Source organism: Panthera pardus, unplaced genomic scaffold, assembly GCF_024362965.1.
Source record: "Panthera pardus isolate Hobbes unplaced genomic scaffold, ASM2436296v1 HiC_scaffold_11, whole genome shotgun sequence".
Lineage (NCBI taxonomy): Eukaryota > Metazoa > Chordata > Mammalia > Carnivora > Felidae > Panthera > Panthera pardus.
Window position 1 is genome coordinate 71,912,717 of NW_026526666.1, and position 23,066 is coordinate 71,935,782.

General features: G+C 41.5%; 1 pseudogene; it reads left to right on the plus strand.

Moving 5' to 3' along the window:
- The first annotated feature begins 11,308 nt into the window (after nucleotides 1-11,308).
- LOC109254807 (60S ribosomal protein L17-like) lies at nucleotides 11,309-11,918 on the plus strand (annotated as a pseudogene).
- The last annotated feature ends 11,148 nt before the right edge of the window (nucleotides 11,919-23,066 follow it).

The following is a 23,066-nucleotide window of genomic DNA, read 5'->3' on the forward strand; positions in this document are numbered from 1 at the left end:
TGGGAGAAAGTAGGATTTAAGTAGGGCATTAGAGGAGATAGGATTTGAATCTTGATGAATGGGAAATATCACAAGAATAAAGCATGTTGGGGAACATTTTATTCATAACAGCACCACAAAGAGTGTCTATAGTGGTAAGAGTTAAAATCTGAGATGGACCTGGGGCACCTGGGTGGCTTAGTCAGTTACGTGTCTGACTTCAGCTCAGGTCATGATCTCACAGTCTGTGGGTTCAAGCCCCGTTTCAGGCTCTGTGCTCAGAGCCTGGAGCTTGCTTCAGATTCTGTGTCTCCCTCTCTCTCTGCCCCTCCCCGACTCATGCTCTGTCTCTGTCTCTCTCTCTCAAAAATAAATAAACATTAAAAAAAAAATCTGAGATGGACCTACAGTACCATAGTTAAGAACAACTGAAGGCATATTTGGGTCTGAATCCTGTTTCTACCACTTACTGGTTGAGTGGCCTTGTCATATTTATCCTCTCTGAAGCTGTTTCCACCATCTTAAAATGGAGACAGTATTAATTACACCTATCTCATAAAGTCAGTACAAAAGTAAAATGAAAGTTACTCTCCAGAGTTCTTGACAAATAAGTGCTCAGTAGGTGACAGTTCCATGATCTCCCCTTAGAGTCTGAGTTTGTGGCCTGAAACTTCTAGGGATTGAAAAATTTTTTTAACTAAAAGTATAGAACAAAACAAATCTGTATAGAACAGATAGGCAGCTTTTTACTTTCAATTCATCCAATATAGCAGTGTTTTCCTTCTGAAAGGCACTCTTTCCAAAAATACTCTTTAAAAAAAAAAACAAACTTTTTTTTAACATTTATTTACTTTTGAGAGACAGAGACAGAGTGTGAGCAGGAGAGGGGCAGAGAGAGAGGGAGATGCAGGTCCGAAGCAGGCTCCAGGCTCTGAGCTGTCAGCACAGAGCCTGATGTGGGGCTTGAACTCACAGACCGCAAGGTCATGACCTGAGCCGAAGTCGGACGCTTAACCAACTGAGCCACCCAGGCACTCCCCAAAAATACTCTTAATCCCGCTCACCTCCACTATCATCTCCGTGCTTTTTTAGACAACAGAATGCTTCTGGACGAAAAGAAGAAACTGTGTGATTTCAGATTTGTGTTACTTGCATTTATTCATTGATTGATTTAATAAATATTTATTGAGTACCTGTTCTTGAAAGATGAAAAGCCATCAAGGGGAAACTACTTCACTTCCTACCTCCTACTTGCACCTGTAATTCCCTTTCCTTGTTCTCTCCTGTTCCAGAGAGGGAAGAAGAGCCCCTCCTCCTTTTTTTTTTTTTTTTTTTAAGTTCATTTATTTATTTTGAGAGAGAGAGAGCATGCACACTGAAGGGGCACAGAGAGAGGGAGACAGAGAATCACAAGCAGGGTCTGCACTATCAATGTGCAGCCCAGTGCGGGGTTCGAACTCACCAACCATGAGATCATGACCAGGGCTGAAATTGAGTCAGATGCCTAACCGACTGAGCCACTAAGGCTCCCTGCCCCTCCTCTTTTTAAAGACTGCACTCTCCACCTGTGCTTTAGAGCCCTGGCTTTCATTGGGGGTCTTTGCACTAGTATTGTCTCTTTCCTGTTTCCAACCTCTTCCTCTTTAATGGTTCCTTTCTATTCAACATTTAAACATACTCAAGTATCTCTCCTTAAAAGAAAAAAAAAGGGGGGCGCCTGGGTGGCTCAGTCAGTTAAGCATCCGACTTCAGCTCAGGACATGATCGCACAGTTAATGAGTTCAAGCCCTGCATCGGGCTCTGTGCTGACAGTTCAGAGCCTGGAGCCTGCTTTGGATTCTGTGTCTCCCTCTCTCTCTGCCCCCTGCCTTGCTCACATTCTGTCTCTGTCTCTCAAAAAGTGAATAAACATTAAAAGAAAAAAGATAAATCCTCCTTAGTCCTTCACCCACATCCTTTTCCAGCTCTTATTCTCTTTCTCCCTCCCCTCCTTCCCAAACTTGTGGAAAGAGTTACCCACAGACTCTGCCTTTATTTTATTACCTACCTCTTACTCCTCAACCCCACCAAGCTAGAATTTGCGCCTGCCATTCTTCAAAAAACTGCCTCAGTAAGATCATCAATTTTTATTTCTCATTTTACTTGACCATTCCCTGTTTGAAATGCTTTCTTCCTCTAACTTCTGTGATATCACACATTTCTGATTTTCTTCTTTCTTCTCTCGATGTTCCTTTTTGACCATCTTTGACAAATCTTCCTTTGTGTGACCACTGAATGTTTTTCCCATTCTGTTCTAAGGCACAGGTCTCTTCCTACTTTGGCTTTTTCCTAAGGTAAATGGATCCATTCCCACAGCTTTATGACCATTGATATACCTGCAACTCACAAATCTATAGCTCCAGACCCACATATCCAACTGCCTACATAAGCCCTCTACCTGAGTGTTTCACTAGCACCTCGCTTAGCATCTTCATTCCCACACTTGGTCCTCTGTGTTTCTCAACTCAGTAAATGATAGTATCAGCTGTTTTGAGTGTCATCCCCGACCATTTCTTCTTCACCATTCATTACAAATCAATTACTAATTTTGTCTTATACTTTCTAGATATTCTGAAAACCATCTTTTTCTCCATTTTTACCATCTCTTATCTAAGCCACTGCAACAGCTCCTTTTAAAAAGGGCAAATCTGTTTATATCACTGTCAATGCTTATATTATGGCTGTCCCAAGGATAAAGTCAAAATCCTTAATATGGTCTCTAAGGTCTTATATGTTCTTACCCCTCCCTGCCTGTGCTTCCACCTTCATTCTATGTGCCTTTTTCCACTTCTATCTCTTCTGCAGACACGCTAGGCTCCCATCAGTGCTTCAATGCATCATACTCTCTCCTCTTCCACACCTTTCTCTCTTCCCCTCTCCTATCAATCTCTACCCTTCACCTAACTACCCCTATTCATCTTTTCAGGTTTCAGCTTACCTGAAAGCAGAGTTGGTTAGTTCTCCCTTTATACATTCATATTATGCCCATTCTTCTCCTTTCTAACATTTCTCACTTTTATACAAGAGGACAGGGGCCATACCCAGCATGCTTATCAATGTATTCCTAGTGCATAGCATAGTGTCTAGCAAATTTAGGTAATAAAATATATATTAGTTCATTCACATAGTAAGTGGCAGGTTGGCTTCACCTTTATTTTCTGCAAAGTCTTCCTTGAATCAGTCAAGCATATTTGATAACTTCCATGTTAATATCACCACTATACCAAGATACTATCTATCTTATTTCTCTTTGTATCCCTAGCACTTCACTTGGTGTCTGGAACAAAGTGCATGCTCAATATAGGCTTACAGATTTGAACTAGCAGGGACACCTGGGTGGCTCAGTTGATTAAGCATCCGACTCTTGGTTTCAGCTCAGGTGATGATCTCACAGTTTCGTGAGTTCAAGCCCCACGTTGGGCTCTGCCTGGGGAGTGCAGAGCCTGCTTGGGATTCTCTCTCTTTCTCTCTCTCTCTGCCCCTCCCCCACTCACACTGTCTGTCTCTCTCAGAATAAATAAATAAACTTAAAAAAATTGAACTAACGAACTTTGTCGAGTGGCTGGATATGAGCTCTGAAGGAATATAGAAAGTCAAAGGTAAACTCCGAAGTATAGACTAGCTTTTAACAGAAATGGAAAAGTTAGTAAAGGAGGGTGGTTTAGAAAGTAAATACATGCAGTTCTGATAGCAGTAGTGACAGAGGGAAGAATTTATACAGGTCAGTAAAGCAATGAAGTCCTGAAATGGCAACATGAAGATAATTCCCAGGGTAGGAAGCAGTCTTCTATAGCCAGGAGAGGGTTAATGTGTTTACACCTATTGTCCTAGCATAATAATTGATGGGCCTGCCCCCTTGTACTCTCAAAAGTGTCCAAGTAAATCAGGGGTGCTTGGCTGGCTTAGTTGGTAGAGCATGCAACTCTTAATCTTGGGGTCTTGAATTCAACCCCCATGCTAAAAAAAAAGTGTCTAAATAAATTATATGACCAGCCTACCAGAAGACCACATGAATTTGGAGAAGTTAAGTGAGTTAAGGGCAAGAACATTTAGGACAAGAGCATAGCAAGCAATTAGAATGATTTCAAGTTGCAGATAGTGAAGGAATGTACTGAACTGAATGACATTTTATAAAGAGCTATGAAATGAACCACCTAGCCACTTTTAGATGAGCAATGTCACAAAAACCCTGATTGGTAGGCATTTTCATCCATATTTTATAGACAAAATAATTTAAGCTTAGATTAAATAACCCACTCAAAAACTTAGCTAAAACGTAGCTTAAAAAGTAAGACATAGCACCTTTTTCTCACTCCTGTCCATCTTGGTGGCTACTCCTGGTTGGGGCCAGCCTGCACCTAAGGTGGGAAGATGGTGGCTACAATGAAGATGAAAACGCTGCTGTAGTCAATCTACTCTGGGCTCCAACTCATTATGAAAAGGGGAAAGTGGGGGCACCTGGGTGGCTCAATCAGTTAAGCCTCCAACTTCAGCTCAGGTCATGATCTCACGGTTCATGAGTTTGAGCCCCCGCGTCGGGCTCTGTGCTGACAACTCAGAACCTGGAGCCTGCTTCAGATTCTGTGTCTCCCTCTCTCTCTGCCCCTCCCTGCCTCAAAAATAAACATTTACAAATTTTTTTAAAAAAAGAAAGAAAGAAAGAAAAGGGGAAAGTACCAAGTGGACTTGGAAAATGATCAGACATGGCAAAGCGAAACTGGTCATCCTGACCAACAACGGCCCAGCCTTGAAGAAACCTGAAATAGAGTATTATGTCATGTTAGCCAAAACTGGTGTCTATCACTACAGGGGCAATAGTATTGAATTGGGCATAGAACGTGGAAAATACTGTGGAGTATGCACACTGGCTATCGTTGATCCAGGTGATTCTGATATCATTAGAAGCATGCCAGAACAGACTGGTGAAAAGTAAAACATGCAAAATTTTTCTTTAATAAAATTGATCAGAGCTTGTTTAAAAAAAAATAAGTAAAACATAGCTAGAAAGCAAAAATAACTAAATATAAACAAATAATTGAAAAAAGAAATCAAAGGGCGAAATATCTGGAAGTCATGAGAGGTCCCTTCTCTGATACTTTGGAAGCACTCTGAGTAGGAAGGGAGAAATAAGGCATCGATATGATGCCATCCCCATAAGGGAGGGCAACCACTACTATCAAGATCCCTCACTGTAACTTGCAAAATCAGTGCTCACTATTTTCTGGAGTTGTGAGCTTCACTGAAAGCCACCCTTCATTTCCCAAGAGAGAAGTAATTCCAGGAAGTAACTTCAATGAAATGGAAAACGGACACTTCTACACTGGGACACACCTGGCTTCAAACAAGCTTGTAGGTGAAGAAAAATCATATATTCCGGGGCAGAGAAAGTTAATCTTGGCTAAAATGAATGTCAGATAAGATAGCATTGCAATAAAAGCAAAAGCAAGAAAGGGATAACCTAAGGAGCGCCTGGAAATTTCTGTTTAGAAGAGAAAATAACTCCGAAAGTCAAATCAAAGCTAAGCAATGGAGTGATGCCATGGAGGCATGTGCAGAAAAGGTAAGACAAAGGAATACAAACATTTCATGAGAATGACTTAAAGGTTCTAAGTTAGAAAAAGAGTTGACAGTTGTGATGATTCCTTCAAAGTGAGTGAAAATTGCATTTTAGCAGTAAATATCCTTCAATCTTTCCCAAGAGCTAAATAAGGTGTTCTTTACTATGTAATAACAGGAGTTTCACTTTTTACTGCCTCTCTCATTGAACGGTGCCTACTAGGCAATTATACTTCAGCTCTGCTGCTTCTTTTCCCTTTCCCCTTTATCCCTGCTTTTGAAGGCTAGAAAGAAATGGATGCAACAGCACATATTCAGTTAGAATTTCACTTCAAGGCCATCAGTTTTAAGAAGCACTTTGCAAAAATGCACTGCATTTAAGAATAGTTTTGGTACATCTGTCTTTCCATGGAATGACTCAGCCCATCATAAAGAACAAGTACTACAAACCAAGAAACCAAGACGGCTTAGCTTAGTTGTGGAACTTAGGTAAATGACATACTTTCTCTATTTTTATTTATTTATTTAAGTAATCTCTACACCTGAGGCTCAAACTTACAACACTGAGTCAGCCAGGTGCCCCACCAAGTGAATGGTCTTTTTTTTTTAAATTTTTTTTAATGTTTATTTATTTTTGAGACAGAGAGAGACAGAGCATGAACAGGGGAGGGGCAGAGAGAGAGGGAGACACAGAATCTGAAACAGGCTCCAGGCTCTGAGCTGTCAGCACAGAGCCTGATGTGGGGCTCGAACTCACGGACCGCGAGATCATGACCTGAGCCGAAGTCGGCCGCTCAACCGACTGAGCCACCCAGGCACCCCCCCCCCTTTTTTTTTTTTAAGTAATCTCTACGCCCAACATGGGACTCAAACTCACGACCCTGAGACCAAGTCACATGCTTTATGGACTAAGCCAGACAGGTGCCCCTCTCTGATTCTAATAGTCATTTTTTTCTATCAATACTACATGTTGTTTTTTTTGGGGGGGAGGTGACAAATTCTACACAAAAGTAAAATAGGGGGGGCTTCCTGGGTGGCTCAGTTGGTTAAGTGTCCTTCTCTTGATTTTGGCTTAGGTCATGATCTGACAGTTGTAACATTGAGCTCCATGCTGGGAGTGGAGCCTGCTTGGGATTCTCTTTCCTCCTCTTTGTGCCCCTCCCCCCATTTCAAAATAAATAAATGAACATTAAAAAAAAGTAAGGTAGGTATTGTTAAGGAATGCTTTATTAAGGAATTATCATTATTGTTAAGGAATGCTTATTAAATCCATTTTAAAATCATTATAAAAGCAGGTAAATTATTATACTTTCTTTATTCCTTTCCTCTATTTTTGTAATAACCTAACATTTTATTGAATAAAGACTTATGAAACTTAAGAGTTTGAATAAATGCTGGAAGTCAAGTCAAAGTTGGTATTTAAGAAATAATTCAACTTGGAGTACCTGGCTGGCTCAGTCAGTGGAGCTTGTGACTCTTGATTTTGGAGCTGTGAGTTCGAGTCCCATGTTGGGTATAGAGATTACTTAAAAATAAAATCTTTTTAAATTTATTTTTTTAATGTTTTTATTTATTTTTGAGACATAGAGAGAGAACAGGGGAGGGGCAGAGGGAGGGGGAGACAGAGGATCCAAAGTGGGCTCTGTGCTGAGAGCAGAGAGCCCATGTGGCGCTCAAACTCATGAACTGTAAGATCATGACCCAAGCTGAAGTAGGATGCTTAACCAATTGAGCCACCAAGGAGCCCTCAAAACAAAATCTTTTAAGAAAGGAAGGAAAGAAGGAAGGAAGGAAGGAAGGAAGGAAGGAAGGAAGGAAGGAAGAATTCAACTTGTACAGCCTCTTCTTAACTTACATATTAGTCAATCAATAAGCAAGCAAACATTTGTTCAGTGCTTCCTGTGTATCAGAAATTATGTTAGGCTGTGGGAAGGGAGTGACACAAAGTACTAGATTTCATCAAATCAAAGACAGTTTGGGTTATAAGAAGTATCTCAATTTCTGAGCTGTTAAAACATGGAAAAATATGCATCTAAGAGGTGATTATAAAAAAAAACAAAAAATAAAGGGAAGCCTGGGTGGATCATTTGGTTAAGTGTTCACCTCTTGTTGGTAATGACCTTGGGGTTCATGAGAAAAAGCCCCACATTGGGCTGTCAGCACAGAGCCTGCTTGGGATTCTCTCTCTCTCTGCCCCCTTCCTGCTCATGAGAGCACTCTCTCTCTCTCAAAAATAAATTGGGATACCTGGGTGGCTCACTTTGGCTCAGGTCATGATCTCATAGCTCGTGAGTTCGAGCCCCACACTGGGTTCTGGGCAGACAGCTCAGAGCCTGGAGCCTGCTTTGGATTCTGTATCTCAGTCTCTTTTTGCCCCTCCCCCGCTCATGCTCATGCTTGCTCGCTCTCTCTCAAAAATAAATATACATTTTAAAAATTCAAAAAAACCTTTAAAAATAACAAAAATAACTGCTTATATGTGGGTAAAAAACAAAGAGCTTCTGTAGTGAAAAAATAGAATATATCCATAATAGTACCAAAAGAGGGTTAGAGATGAAAAAGCATCTCAGAAGTTTAGTGCAACAAGAAGTCACAAGGAGCTGAGGGGGGTGAGGAACATGTACTGTGTATGACACTGACCTAGTTCTGCTAATGTATTTTCTATCAGTTTTATAAAGGTTGGCAAGAAAATAACAAATTAAAAACTAACATTTACACTTCCCCTCCTTAGATGTGACTTCAAGTTTTGTTAAGATTTCTGAATTCTGTAGTCCTACCAACCTGAAACCATGATCTCTCTTGTGTTGGAAAATTTAACTTACCAACAGTTATGTAAATTACGAATTAAGCAAAGACAAACTTTGCTAAAATAAGAAGGAAACGGGGGAAATGTTCCAAATCATTTAAAATTTGAGCCTGTAATGACAAGTGAAAGTACTTGGAAATAATAGTTTTGGCATCATTGCCATACTCAGAGAGTGAAAATAAAAAATTTGTTCTCCAGTGGAAGTTCTTTAAATGTTCTTTTTTTTTTAACGTTTATTTATTTTTGAGAGAGAGAGGATGCACACAAGAGGGGGAAGGGCAGAGAAAAAGGGGGACAGAGGATCTGAAGTGGGCTCTGTGCTGACAGCAGAGAGCCCAACGCGGGGCTCAAATTCACAAACCATGAGAGCATGTCAAGCGAAGTCAGACACTTAACCTACTTGAGGCACCCAGGCGCCCCTCTCCAGTGGAAGTGCTAAACTGTATCTGCATCTGTAGTTCGAGGCTCGATTCCTGGACTACTACTAAGTCCCCTTTTCCCCACACCCCACCGGGAGCTGTAAGTACCACGACCTCCAAACCCTGATTAAAGAGGATACCAGTTGATGCTGCAACCTAAATTTAATCTTAGGACCACTGTTCCTTCCTCCCCTCAAAGAATCTTGAACTTCATGCTTTTTAGCTCCCACTACTGTCCTCTGCTGCATCTACTGTGACTAATCACACTTCTGCATGAAAACAAATACTTGCAGGACCTTCCAGACCACAGCTGACTTTTATTAAGCCTTTATGTCCACTGTTCTCCAAGAGTCAGCTGTGACTAAACCTGCCAAGCTTCATTCCGATTTTCATAGGTCAAAGCCCCACACAGAATTACCTGCTCTCCTCCCAGATTTGTCCTCTACGGAACTGTCATTCCTAAAATGCTCTGTATTTCCTTAAGCCTAATGAAATCCCCTTCTCTCCCTGTGCACACCTTCCAATTGCCCTCTGGAAACCAGCTCCTCAACACACCCAATCATTTCCTTGAATGTTCCTTCCACTTCTGTACTTATTTAAACCTGGCCTTCTCAGGGCGCCTGGATGGCTCAGTTACTTAAGCATCCGACTTTGGCTCAGGTCATAACTTCATGGCTTGTGAGTATGAGCCCCGAGTCGGGCTCTGTGCTGACAGCTCAGAGCCTGGATCCTGCTTCGGATTCTATGTCTCCCTCTCCTCTCTGCCCCTCCCCAGCTCACACTCTCTCTCTTTCTCTCAAAAATAAATAAACGTTAAAAAAAAAAAGACAATTTAAACCTGGCCTTCTCTAGGCCACTTTCCCTGCTACTCTCTCCAGTGAGGTCTGCTCATATTTTCACACCTATTTAGTATCAGGAGACCAGGATACTCCTCAGTGCTAGTCAGAGTCCACTTCTTCCCCACCCTTTTGTAAAACTCCTGCTATCCTCTCCCTGATTGGTCACTGTAATCTACCTGCCTCCTGTGTGCGCATTGTTCACAGAAGATACTGGTACTCGGTTACTGTGTTTCTTATACTGCAAGTCCTGCCATCGTCCTAAGTGAGTTTAAAGTCCTCGTGAAAGACCCACCTAATCTCCAATGTTCTTCTCCAAAGCTACTTGACACTTGCCCCCTACAGTCACTACCTGGACCTGGTCATCATCACCTAAAGCTCCTCTACTTTCTCTATTTCTAAAATCACTAATTCTAGGGCTCCTGGGTGGCTCAGTTGGTTGAGCGTCGGACTTCTGATTTTTGGCTTTGTCATGATACCAGCCAGGGTCGTTGGATAGAGCCCTGTGTTGGGCTCCATGCTGAGTGTGGAGGCTACTTAAGATTCTCTCTCTCTCCCTACCTCTATTCCTCTCCCCCACTCATGCATAAAATAAAATAAAATAAAATAAAATAAAATAAAATAAAATAAAATAAAATAAAATAATAAAATAAAATAAAATAACTAACTCTAATAGTCCACTTTCTGACCACAATCACCTATCTTTCCAACTCACTTATTAAACCAGCCTGACTGCAACTGTCCTTCCCTTTGTTTGAAAAGGTTATTGATCACTTCACTTCCTTTCTATTACCCCCTTCCTGTCTTTACTTCTCTGTTTATATAGCTTAGCGTTCATGGTCCATCATTTCACTCGCTCTTAGAATTACCCTGAACTCTCTCCTTGAATACACTCTTTCCTTGTCTTCAAAGACATCACTCTCCCAGTTTCTCTTATTTGTCTGGCAGCCCTTCACAGACATTTTTTACTGGCTCCTCCCTCTTCTATTACTAAACCTTTAAATATCAGAGTGTTTCAGGGATCTGTCCTAGGGGATTTTCTCTTTTCATTCAATACCCTTTCCTTAAGTAATCATAACTCTTCCCATGGGTTCAATTACCATCAGTGTGCATATGCTCCTCAAATTCATACCCGAGTTCAGTTTGTTGTTTGAGCTCCAGATTGATATACCTAACTGCTTACCTGACATCTTCAAATGAATATCTCCAAGGTACCTCCAGCTCAGCGTGTTCAAAAGTAAACTCATCACTTTCCCATTAAATCTATTCCTTCCAGAAACCTGAGTCACTTTTGACTCCCTCTCTTACATCTTGCCATATTTAAATAATCTCCCCATATTTAAATACGATTTGTTAATTCTATCTCCAAAGCATTTCTCAAAATTTGTCCACTTTTCTCCATCTCTACTGCCACCTCTTTGGTCCAAGTCACTATCATTTTTTGTTCAGTAAGTATTTACTCAATATCTACCATGTGCCATGACCTGTAAGTGCTAGAATATACAGCTGCAAAGGAGCCTTTTGCCTGGATCACTTAAATAACTGGTTACATTGAATTCCTTTTCTCCCCTTCTAGTCTATTTTCCACATTGGAAACAATGTTCTTGTTTTGTTTTGTTTAAATGTAAATCTGATTTTCTCTTCCCTTAAGTGGCCTGAGGTGATCTCTGAAAATGGTTTGCTATTCACTTGACCCAGAAAACCCGACAAAATCATGCAAATTAAGAGGTTCAGATATTCATGTTCACTTTAAGAATACACGTGAAATTTCCCAGGCCATCAAGGATATATATATCTGAAAATGTAACTTTGTAGAAACAGTGTGTGCCATTTTGTCACCCCAAGGGTGGAGTTGGTAGGTGTGGGTGTGACCAGGCCAAACAGTGGGGCTGGACACAGAGTCGGTGGCCCAAAAAGAGTGCCAAATTTTTACTGCATATGCTTAAAAATGCAGAGAGTAATGCTGAACTTAAGAGTTTAGATGTAGATTCTCTAGTCATTAGGCACATCCAGGTGAACAAAGACCCCAAAATGTGGCATAGAACTTACAGGGCTCATGGTCAGATTAATCCATACATGAGTTCTCCCTGCCACATTGAGATGATCCTTACTGAAGAAGAGCAGATTGTTCCTAAACCAGAAGAGGAAGCTGCACAGGAAAAAAAAGATATCCCCGAAAAAACTGAAGAAACAAAAACTTATGGCCCGGGAATAAATTCTGCATAAAATAAATGCAAGTAAAAATAAAAACAAACAAAATGTAAAACTGATTTTGTCATCTCTTGATGAAAGGATTACACTAGATTATGTATGTAAAAGGACTTAGGGTCTGGCACATGATAGTTGATAAATTCTAATCAGTGGATATATGTTGAATAATTCAGTAAATGATTTTGGAGTAACTGGCCAGCCATTTAGAAAAAATACAATTTTATCCCAACCTCACTCCTTAGAGCCAAAATATATGGGGGGAATGAAACCATAAAAATACTTGAAGAAAACATGGGAAAATATTTGTATAATCTTAGAGTTGAAGAAAGCCTTTCAAAACATGTCCCAAAAGTTAGAAGCCACAAAGAGAAAATAGTAACCACATACAAATGTAAACATTCTGCATAGCAAGAAAAGCCATACATAAGACCAGAAGACAAATAACAAATAGTGAGAATATTTATAATACTTAATTAAAAAGAGTTAATAACAAATATCTAACTAGCTCCTATATCAATAAGAAAATATTAACAACACTAGAAACAGGTCAAGCTGCATAAATAGAAAATTCACAGTCTAAAGTCTGCAAGTGTCTAATAGCCTAAAGAAAATAGAAATAAAACAATAAGCTATTAAGTTATAGGTTGGCAGAGATTGGAAAAATAGACTACATTCTGTGAAACGGGCACTCACCTGCACTTTTGGTGGAGCATATATTTGAACAATCTCTCTGGAAATAGTTTGGCAATGGGGAACATAATATTAAACGTGCTTACCTCTTCATATAGTAATCCCACTTACAGAAATTTACTTTAAGGAGATCACTTAAATGGTTCAAAAAGATCTATGCTGAGAAAGTTCACTGCATACTTTGTAAAATCGAAAATAAATATTTACTGAAACAGCAATGATCTTCTTTGGCCCTGTTCATGATACTGGGGCTACAGAAATTACAACAGAGAGATAAAGTTCCTTTTCTCATGGAGTTTACATTTTGTGGGTTAGAAAGACATTAAACTAATAAACAAGATACCTTCAAATAGTGAAAAATGCTTTGAAAACATAAAACCAGGTGTAAGAATGCAACAAATTAAAAAGAAAAGGTGTTTTAATATATAACAGAAGAAATTTTTCCTGATGTGAAGAGCTATGGAGGACTGAATCAAACATTAAAAGGACATACTATGTTGCAAGAAAAGCCAAGAAGGAACAGTTGAAATAAAGATATATCCTGATTAAGTTCTTCAGCTCTCAGGATGAAGAGGGAATTCTTTAGTCACACAGGCAGAAAAAGCAGATCACTTACAAGAAGGAAGAATCAGGCTGGTCTCAGACTTCTCCATGGCAGCATTTGGTGGCTGCAAAGTTTCTAGGGAAATAAAGTGAGCCCAAGAATATAATACCTGGTCAGGTTTTCATTTAGGTAAACAAGCCAACAACACACATTCTCAAACAAGAACTTGGGGAGTAAATAACATGCAATCCCTTCTTGAAAAAACAACTTGGGGTGAAATCAAACTAACCAAGAGATGGATGGAAATGCTGGGGTAAGAGTAAAGCAACATTCAACATCAGAAAAACAATGAGCATACCTCATTTTACTGCACTTCGTTTTACTGCACTTCATAGTTTTTTAAATAAATTGTAGTAACCCTGCATCAAGCAAGTCTATTGCACCATTTTTCCAACAGCATTTGCTCATTTTGTGTGTCAGTGTCACATTTTGGTAGTTCTTGCAATATTTCAAACTTTTTCGTTATTATTATATTTGTTATGGTGATCTGTGATCAGTGGTCTTTGATGTTACTTTGTAATCGCTTTGGGGCACCATGAACTGTGCCCATACAAGATGGCAAACTTAATCCATAAATGTTTTATGTGTTCTAACTCTCCACCAATTGGCAGTTACCCTGGTCTCTCTCCCTCTCCTTGGGCCCCTGCTGTTCCCTGAGACACAACAATATTGAAATTAGGCCAGTTAATAACCCTACACTGGCCTCTAAGTGTTTGATCAAAAGGAAGAGCTGCACATCTCTCTTTAAATCAAAAGCTCAAAATTATTAAACATAGTGAGGAAGGCGTGTCAAAAGCTGAGACAGACCAAAAGCTAGCCTTCTTAAGCCAAATAGTTAGTCAAGTTGAGAATGCAAAGGAAAAGTTCTTGAAGGAAATTAAGAGTGCTACTCCAGTGAGCACATGAATAAGGTGAAAACACCACCTTCAGGTTGGCTCAGGCAGAAAACAAAACAGCCTTATTGCTGATATGGGAAAAGTTTGAGTGGTCTGGATAGAAGATCAAACCAGCAACAACACTCCCTTAAGCCAAACCTAATCCAGAGCAAGGCCCCAAGTCTGTTCAATTCTATGAAGGTTGAGAGAGGCAAGGAAGCTACAGAAGAAAAATCGGAAGCTAGTGGAGAGGGGTTCATGAGGTTTGAGGAAAGGAGCCATCTTCATAACAAAAAAGTACAAGGTGAAGCAGCAAGTGGCAATGTAGAAGCTGCAGCAAGTTACCCAGAAGATCTGAGATCATTAATGAAGGTGGCTACATGAAACAACAGATTTTCAACATAGACAGAGCAGCCTTATATTGGAAGAAGATGCCATCTAAAACTTGCATAGCTAGAGAGGAGAAGTCAATGCCTGACTTCAAATCATCAAAGGACAGGCAGACTCTCTTGTTGGAGGTTAATGCAGCCGGCGATTTGAAGCTGAAGTCAATGCTCATTGACCATTCTGTTTACAACATGGTTCACTGAATATTTTAAGCCCACTATTGAGAACTACTGCTCAGGAAAATAGATTCCTTTCAAAATATTGTTGCTCATTGACAATGCACCTGGTCACCCAAAGCTCTGATGGCGATATACCATGAGATGGATGTTATTTTCTTGCCTACTAACACAGCATCCATTCTGCAGCCTGTGGATCAAGGAGTAATTTCAACTTTCAAGTCTTATGATTTAAGAAATACATTTTGTAAGGTTATAGATGCCACAGATAGTGATTCCTCTGACAATCTGGGCAAAGTACATTGAAAACCTTCTGGAAAGGATTCACCATTCTAGATGCCATTAAAAACATTTGTGATTCATGAGAAGAGGCTAACAGGAGTTTGGAGGAAGTTGATTCCAGCCCTCATGGATGGCTTTGAGGGGTTCAAGATGTTAGTGGAGGAAGTAACTGCACCTGGGGTAGAAAGAGCAAGAGAAGTAGAATTACAAGTGGAACCTCAAAATGTGGCTGAATTGCTTCAATCTCATGATAACTCTGGAACAGATGAGGAGTTGCTTCTTAGGGATGAACAAAGAAAGTGGTTTCTTGGGATGGAATCTCCTCCTGGTGAAGATGCTGTTAAGACTATTGAAATGACAACAAAGGATTTAGGATATCACATAAACTGAGTTGATAAAGTTTGGAAGGATTAACTCCAATTTTGAAAGGAGTTTTACTGTGGGTAAAATGTTATCAAGCAGCATTGCATGCTACAGAGAAATCTTGTGTGAAAGGAAGAGTCAATCAATGAGACACACGGCACTGTTGTCTTATTTTAGGAAATTGCTACAGCCAGCCCTGCCTTCAACAACCACCACCCTGACCAGTCAGCTAGCCATCAACATCAAGGCAAGACCCTCCAACAACAAAAAGATTATGAGTCACTGAAAGTTCAGTTGATGGTTACCATTTTTTGGCAATAAAGTATTTTTAAACTAAGGTATGTGGGTTTTTTTAGACATAATGTTATCGCACAGGTAATAGACTACAGTGTAGTGTAAATGTAACTTTTGTATGCACTGGGAAATCAAAAAATTCATTTGACTGGCTTTATGGCGACATTCGCTTTATTGTGATGTTTGCTTTATTGGGGTGGCCTGGAACCTAACCTGCAATATCTCTAAGGTGTGCCTATATAATAGCAATAGTCAGATTTTGATAGAAACTTCCAAGTGATCCTCCAAAAGAAACTGTACCAACATATATCCCATTAATATTTGAAACATCTGTTTTCCCACACCCTCATCAGTTATATTAAAGACACTATCAATTTTTCAATGTATCTCATGTATCTTTTAAAAACTATAGCAATCTTACGGAAGGGGTATATCACTGTTATTTTAATTTCATTTCCTTAGTTAAAAGTGAACTTGAACCATTTTCAAATGTTTGTGAGACATTATTATTAGACATATTTTCTGTAACTTTCCTAATTCATATCCTTTACCCATTTTTCTGTTGGGTTGTCTTTTCCTTACTCATTCTTAGGTTCTCTTCATATAGTGTCGATATCAATCCTTTACTTATTATGTAACTTGCAAATATGTGATCCTAGTCCATCATGTCTTTCAAGTTTGCTTATAGTGTTTTTCTTTGTATTGAGGTTAAGTTTTTTACTTAGTTAAATCTTTTCTTTTGTAGGTTCTAGATGGTATGTCTTACTTAAAAGGAGCATTTCAACCACATGATTAAAAAAAAAAAAACATATTCTGCTGTATTTCTCCTGCCTCATAAGTTTCATCTTTTTCACTTAGATCTTTACTTAATTATCAGATTCACATAAGCTAAGATTGTCAGACTCATATAAACAATAAAGATATAATTTTTCAATTGACCAGAATGCTTGACACCCTGTAAGAGGTTCCCCATCTCATTCTGTAAATACCTGAGAATTAGAATTAGTAAATCAGTACCCTGATAGTATTTCCAGACCTAGTAATTAAAAAGGGGGAATATTTCATCCGGGAGATCAAAGATGACAAGAATGCTGAGTATCTTTACCAGAGACGTATAATGTACAATGGAGGAAGATCTCTCCTGGCCAGAGGCAATAAATAGCCTTGAAGACTCATGATTGAAAGGTTCAGGTTCTCCTATTTCCAATATCTTTGTCCCATGGGCAGTGCTGGATGCATTCAGCTAAAGTTTATCTCTGTGGCTTTCCTCTATCTTGAGTTGTACCGCAGACCACACTGAAGCTCTCTTTCCTTAGATGTGTTAATACCACTGATTAGTAGTCAAGTAACCGTTCCCAAGGGCCTAGGAGACTTTGGGTTCCTTTCATCACCTGCTGATTAAGTTAAATTCTCTCAGGGGCAACCTTATCTTCCTTATTTGTAAGTTCTAAGTCCTAACTACAACAGGTTTATCTGGGAAGAGAAGTCTGAATTGAAGAAAAATTACTGAACAGTTCAAGACTGTATACAACAGAGAATTGTGTACTACAAGGGAGTTATTGAAGGTCTTTGCACATGGGAGTGAGCGATGAAAGTGATGGGGAGGACTGGTTTGCCAGTCACGTGAAGGTGAAAGCTAGAGCGGGGGAACAGCGGGGGACAATGAAGGCAGGGAAGGCTGGGGCACCAGTCAGGAGGCTGTTGTAGGGATCTAGACAATGTCAGCTCCGAATTCTAGACTACAGAGTCTCCACCAAATCCACCTCTGTATCCTCAGCCCTTAGCCCAAAGTGAACTGGAACCCTTCAGGTACTTTAACAATGTTGCACAAAAATAGTTTATCCTACTAATTTATGAATCCTCTTAATTTGGCTTAACAATACCTTTCTTTGTAATAATATCAACCATTTATCAAGGGTCCACAGTGTGGCAGACATATAAACATTTTTATATAATCCTATAACAATGCTGTAATGACTTACAGATAAACAAAGCAAGGTTCAGAGAGTTTTAAGACACCTGTACAAGGTTTCACAGATAGAAAATGAGAGTCCAGACACCAAATAGCATATCATACGTTAAGAGAAGTGAAATTTTATCTTATCACTTTTCTGGAAAACAATAATTGTTTTTGTTTTAATTTTTTGACATTTATTTATTTTTGAGACAGAGGGAGACAGAGCATGAGGGGGGAGAGGTAGAGAGAGAGGGAGACACAGAATGTGAAGCTGGCTCCAGGCTCTGAGCTGTCAGCACAGAGCCCAATGCGGGGCTCAAACTCCCGAACTGCGAGATTATGACCTGAGCCAAAGTCAGCCGCCCAACTGACTGAGCCACACAGGTGCCCCAATAATTATTTTTGACAAAACTTGAGCCACAGAGAAGCTAACATAGTGGTCTCCAAATTTCTTGACCATGCACACTTATCAGTAAAAAAGTACACACTCTTGGAGCGCCTGGGTGGCTCAGTCGGTTAAGCGTCCAACTTCAGCTCAGGTCATGATCTCATCGTTTGTGAGTTTGAGCCCCACATCAGGCTCTGTGCTGACAGCTCAGAGCCTGGAGCCTGCTTCAAATTCTGTGTCTCCCTCTTTCTCTGCCCCTCTTCTGCTCACACTCTGTCTCTCTCTCTCAAAAAATAAATAAACATTTAAAAAACAAAAAGTACACACTCTTCCAACATAGGTATACTTATTTCTAAATTACTACCATCGGCTAATATCTAAAGGTACAATATATACTTAGGGCAGAATTAATTAAAATGCATGTAAATCCATATTTCAAATACACTACTTAATAATTTCAAAAAGTTTTTGCTGACTTCTTGTCAGATATGATTAGCTTACAATTGTTTCTATCTGATAATCTGTCTAAAAGCTCCCACTAGGAGTAGAAGCTATTGATTGTGCTTGCATTTTTGGGTATTATTTAAAAGTCATGTTGTCTTTGTAGGAATCTTTTATTTAAAAAAATTTTTTTTAATGTTTTATTTATTTTTGAGACAGAGAGAGACAGAGCATGAATGGGGGAGGGTCAGAATGAGAGGGAGACACAGAATCTGAAGCAGGCTCCAGGCTCTGAGCTGTCAGCCCAGAGCCCGACGTGGGGCTCGAACTCACGGACCGCGAGATCGTGACCTGAGCCAAAGTCGGCTGCTTAACCGACTGAGCCACCCAGGCACCCCTGCAGGAATCTTTTAAACCATCTGTCCATTCTATGAAGATGTTTAGCTAAAACTAGTTAATATAACCAGTAAATCCCTCAACTGGATACACATTATCCGCAACATGTTATAAGAACCACTGTCAATCCTCCAATGTTGTCAAATTCCCAGGTTCCCTCAGGATCCATCATGTCCCTTCATGACAAGTGGCCAGGTGACTTACCAAGTAGGGTGCCTGTCCCAATGTGTATGCCAAATACCAGTAAAACCCAATTTATTTCTTTCTTACATTAAAATACATATACATTCTGATATTTTCCTCCTGACCTAAGGAATCACCTTTGAAGATCCCTAGACTAGAGGACCCCCTCAAGTTAACAGGGTCAGAAGCTTTCTAGCTTGCTCTCTAATTCTTTTTTTTTTAAATTTTTTAATGTTTACTTATTTTTGAGACACACACACACACACACACACACACACACACACACACACACAGAGTGTGAGCGGGGGAAGCGCAGAGAGAGACAGGGAAACACAGAATCCGAAGCAGGCTCCAGGCTCTGAACTGACAGCATAGAGCCCAACACAGGGCTCGAACTCATGAGCCATGAGATTCATGACCTGAGCTGAAGTCGGATGCTTAACCGACTGAGCCACCCAGGCGCCCCATGGCTCTCTAATTCTTTAAAAAAAAAAAATTTTTTTTTAACGTTTATTTATTTTTGAGGCAGAGAGAGACAGAGCATGAACAGGGGAGGGTCAGAGAGAGGGAGACACAGAATCTGAAACAGGCTCCAGGCTCTGAGCTGTCAGCACAGAGCCCAACGCGGGGCTCGAACTCATGGACCGCGAAATCATGACCTGAGCTAAAGTCAGCCACTTAACCGACTGAGCCACCCAGGCTCCCCGGCTCTCTAATTCTTAATCCAGAGTCTTCCTGAGAATGCTTTTCCAAGGAAAAAACATGGACATGTGGGTCTTTTTGTTCACTGCTGTGGTGGGTGGGCCTACTCTGTCTCTGGAGCGTGGGGGAGGACCAGGGTTTTGGCCTGTTCATCTCAGCTTTAAGGTTCCAGAGCTCAGAAGACCATAGAACTCAGGTCTGCTCCCTCACTTTCCTGTTTGCAACCACAAGAAGAGACAGAATCTCAGATAAGCTTGTTGATGAAACAGGCTCTTAGGGGAAGCTTGTCAGAGTCCCTTGTTTCACTTTAGAGGAAGATGTGAGGTGAGGTGCACAAGGCCCCCAACTGGGGGGCTTTTCAGGACCCAGCCAGAGGCCAGGTTTCCTCACCTGCTGAGCTCCTCTCTATCCCATTACCTCTTTGGGTCAGGGCCAGGAAACAGGATGTCCCCCATTCCCTGGAATGGTCACTGCCCCTCCATTCCCCTTGAGTTTCTAGGAGGCTCAGAGCCTGGAGGCAGCAGGGAGGGCAGGAGGAGACCAGCTAATTAGCCAGTCACTGTGATTATCCATGAGAAACACTCTCCCTCCAAGGCCCGGACAGTCAGGCAGGGGCAAGGCAGGGGTTTGGAGCCACCTGCCCACCCCTCCCGCTCCCCTGCAACCCCACTCTTCCCACTCCCCTGGCTCAGCCTGTACCCTCCTCCCTCCCATTCTGTACTCCCTTCCACAGGTTTCCCAGACTGCTCAGAAGGGCAAGAGAATACATCATTTCCCCTACCACTCGTAGGTGTAACATCTAGTTTTGTCAAAGAGGGTGCCAGGCAGCCCCCACTACTTAGTGCACACTGAAAAGCTGTGGGTCTTCAATGACTTGAAACCCAGCCCTTCCCCTTCCATGACCCCTATGGAGACGGAATTGTCTTGACTTTACCAGGAGTCTCTTCGGCACCCCACCGTACACACCATACATACCACACGCATTCCTCGCCTAAATCTTGAGTCCCTCTTCTCACCTCCACTCCACTTTGAATGACTTAGCAATTGACTTCCAAACACCCAGTTTGAGCACCATAGCGACCCCTATGCCCTCTTGAGTCTCTTCCCGATGAGTAACAGTAGCAAACCCTTAAAGAGGACTTACTATGTGTTAAACACTTTATATGGATTAACTCATTCAATCTTCATAAGTCTGTGAGGTAGTCACTATAGTTATCCATATTTTATAGATGAGGAAATTAGGTCACAGAGAAGCTAAAGCCCTTGCCTGAGATCACCTCGATGGTTAATGGTGAAGCTAAAGTTTGAACCCAAGCAATACAGATCCAGAGTTACTTAACCTCTATACTATGCACCAAGATAAACTTTACATAGAAAACTCATGTTTTCTCCACTTTTGTAAAGTGTGACTAAAAACATGTTAGGAAATATTATTGATCTGCGTTGTATAAGCTACACAAATTCATCTTCAAGTTAAGTCCTCCAGCAGCCTTCCAATCAAATTGCTGCTTCCCCAAAGACCTTCCTATCCAGAAATTCTGGAACTGCTGCTGCAACTGTCCTTCATTTTGTTCCTTCTTGAGACCCTTCATATCCTGTGGACACTGTGATTAGTGGTCTTGTCTGCTCTCAATGATATTCCTCTCCACTCCTCAAGGGAACACCTGCAGTGCTCACTAGCTGAGTGTTTACTCCTCTTTCTGGAAGGAAGATGAAAGCAAGCAAGGAGAGCTGGGTACACAGACATCCATCAACTGAGCTTTTGATCTGCCTGGGGAAGCAGATTTCACACCCAAGCCAACTGCAACAAGTTTGACTAGTAAAGTTTCCTGTAATATCCCGTCCAGTCTGGAACTGAATCTGTACAGTGGTGAGTCCCCTCAATGCCATGCCCCACAACGGCCTAGCGCTTGCTCTGGTGTGGGTACAGTGAACACTTGGCAAATGATAGGACAGGACATGTAGTCAATTTCTGGGGAGTCTGAGCAACATCAGGCCCCAAACTCAGAGTTCCCGCTAGGGCAGAACCCATCAGGTGTCCATATTTGCTGCTATAGCCAGGACAAGAGAGACAATTGCTGGACACCAAGGCCAGCCCTACCCAGGGCTGTTGCCCCTGGGCCCTTTAATTCTGATGCAGGATCAGGTAGGTAACCTGAGCACAAGTGAAGAAACTGTCTCATGGCTCTATGAAAAAAGGGATTCAGTGAACAGATGAGGGGGCTGCCAGGAGGAGATGCCAGGTGGCAGCTGGAGAAGAAGAGAAGCAGTCAGTGCAGGCAAGAAAGGCAGGAGACCAGCTGTGGTAGAGGCCAGACAGCTGGCTGGCCAGAAGAAACCCTTTAGGATGTCGTTCAGGGCCTGAAATGCACCCTCAGCAGGGTAAGTTATTGCAACGCCCTTGCAAATATAAAGTGCTGTACAAACACTAAATCTAAAATGGCTAATAATTTTGTTATGTTAAAGCATTCGTGTCAGGTAATTAATGTACTCATTGTGATCATTTAATTTTATGGCAGGTAGTGTAGGGCTGGACAGAAATAGGGCTCTTTGGCCCAGTCCTCTCGTTTCACGTTAGATAAGCCAGCAACACAGTCTCCCTGATCGACTACATCAAGGTCCTGCTGGAGGGGGTTGCTGCAGGGGCTTAGCAGCTGGACCTGGGCCTCCACACTTCAGGGATTTCATCTCCCTTGGCCCCTGGTGCCTAGAGGCCCTAGTGCCCCCTGGTGGTGTCTGAGTTACCACCATTTCCTCAAAGGAAATTCATAGCTGAATTTGTGGGGGAAAAGAGAAAATTGATCTCCTAATAGAGACTTCTCCCTTAGCAAGTGTGTCTCAAGGCCATCGGGTGCTATGCAGAGTAAAAGGGGAGTTGGCGTTGCTGTGTGGTGCTCCTTGGGGGCCAGCACAGCAGGTTTTGTAGCAGCTGGAGCACCTAGAGTGAACCAAGAGGCCCATCCATATTGCCCCAGAAAGCCCCAAAGGGAGACTGTGCAGGCTTCCACCCTCAGTGCTGGCCACTATGGAGCTCTGCGGAGAAAGGAACTCTCATTGCTCTTTGCCCAGTCTACCGAGGCCAGCTTGCAGCAGTGTCTCCATCTTCCCTCTGCTCTCTATATTCCTTCTCCCTGCCTACCACCCTCTGCCCCCTCAACATACCCTGAGCCAAGGCAACTACTCTCACTCCTTTCCCCAACCCTTCTTATAATCTCTTCCATGGGGAGCCCTTTGTGGTTAAGTAGGTTCCAAAGCAGAACCTCATCTTCTATCAGCTCTCAGTCCCAGTCTATATGCCAGCCTGACGCAGGGTTCAAGAGGGTCTTGTTAAGGCTGGCCTTACCTTGCCCTGAATGAGCCCTCAATCTCAAACATGTCCACCGTCACATATATGCACAGACTGCTATCTCCATCTTGACCACCTCATTGATTTCTGTGTGCCTAGAGGTGATGACCAGAAGGCTTCTCCATACTGGAAATAT